Source organism: Phyllobates terribilis, unplaced genomic scaffold, assembly GCF_046119375.1.
Source record: "Phyllobates terribilis strain yellow unplaced genomic scaffold, ASM4611937v1 Scaffold_5__5_contigs__length_657084704, whole genome shotgun sequence".
In the NCBI taxonomy this organism is placed as follows: domain Eukaryota; kingdom Metazoa; phylum Chordata; class Amphibia; order Anura; family Dendrobatidae; genus Phyllobates; species Phyllobates terribilis.
In genome coordinates this window covers 203,188,034-203,189,700 of record NW_027362765.1, presented here as the reverse complement: position 1 = coordinate 203,189,700, position 1,667 = coordinate 203,188,034, and positions in this window count along the sequence as shown.

Here is a 1,667-nt window from a genome sequence, read left to right as displayed (position 1 = left end):
CATGTACTAAGGAAAGATAGGGGAAGGCTGTCCCTACAGTAAGACTAAGCTGAATCCCTACGATGTAGCGGGCTGCCTGTTCCTAGTGAACAGACCTGCCTTAGTCCTCGGCTAGTCTGAATGAAGACCTATAGGTCCCTAAAAGGACTAAGGACTGGGACAAAAAATGGGACACCTCCTAAACAGAAGTTGTTGCAGAACACAAAAGACAAACTGACAAAAAGTACTAGAGGTCCCAGAGGACCAAGCGAACTAGACAGAGAAAGGCACAGAAGCACCTGGCTAGAGAGACAGTCAAACACTGAAGTCCAGCACAGCCAGAAGGGCGGAGCTGGAATATAAAGGCAGATGGTCACATGACCGCAAAACACAAGATAGAAAAAACTAACAGGAGGGTTCTAACACCAATAACCCTTGAGCTGTGTGATTGCGATCTCCAAGGCAAATTAATTTAAACACTGCTTGCAGTGATCCCTGGCTGTGCAGTACGGAGGTCAAGGGATGCTCTCTGCACTGTTGGAACAGAAGTCTCATTAAGGGAGAGGTTGAGGGTGCAGGTGGAGGCCCTAGAGGAGGTGGAGGAGGCAGAAGCAGGGTAGGAAGTGTTAGATACAGAGGTTTGTCCCACAAGCCTTAGGGATTCCAAGACTTGTGGAGAAGCCCCTTCCCCACCTGTCCGCCCATCCACCAGTCACCCAGTGTCCAGTCAGCGAGATGTAATGCCCCTGGCCATGCTTGCTCATCCAGGTGTCAGTGGTGTAATGCACCCTGGCATACATAGATTTTATCAAGGAACGGGTGATGTTGTCTGCGACATGCTGGTGTAGCGCAGGAACAGCTTTCTTAGAGCAGTAATGGCGACTGGGCAACTGGTACTGGGGGACTACGACGCTTTTGGAAATCGTCTGTATCCACTAGGCAGAAAGGCAGCATTTCTGTGGCCAACACAATGGAGATGGTGAAGTTGAAGATCTTAGCTTTGGCATGTGTAGGAGGAAACAATCTTTTACGTGACCACAACTGTGGGACTGGGGGCGGGCTGTTGTGCTGAGAGAGGATGGAGTAGGGTAAACATGACAAATTGGTGGACTGTGAGTGAGGTGCAGGCGGAGACGTCATGGTGGATTGAGAAAGATGTGGTATGCTCGGTAAAACAAAAACAGCAGTCATGTCCACTTCCTTAAGAGCTGACGGGCTCTCAGTCCAACTGTAGCAGGTAAAGAAGTGGAGGTTCTGCAGCTGGAACCTGTGTGAGAATACTTGCCACGGTGACGGAGGAGGAAGAAGCAGCAGATGCAGTTGATGGGATGGCCGGTGGTTGGTGAAGCCCAATAGTCCGCATTTTAGCGCAGTGAGATTCCCAGACTAACACATGTTGATCGCGTATGTGTCGGTTCATGCATGTAATAGTCAAATGATTGCAATTTTTGCCTCTACTGAGTAATTTTTTACAAAGTTGGCAGATAAAGCGAGTTGGGTCATCCTTTGAGGTCTCAAAAAATGCCCAAGCTAGGCAACCCTTGCTGCCCCTGCAAACTGCAGACCCGTGACCGCTGCTAGCCACAGTCACAGTTGCGGCTGAGGATGCAGTGCTTCTCATGGTTGCATCACTTCTTGTCTGTGCGGAAAGCCACAATGTAATATCCTCGTCTTCCTCCTCCTCCATC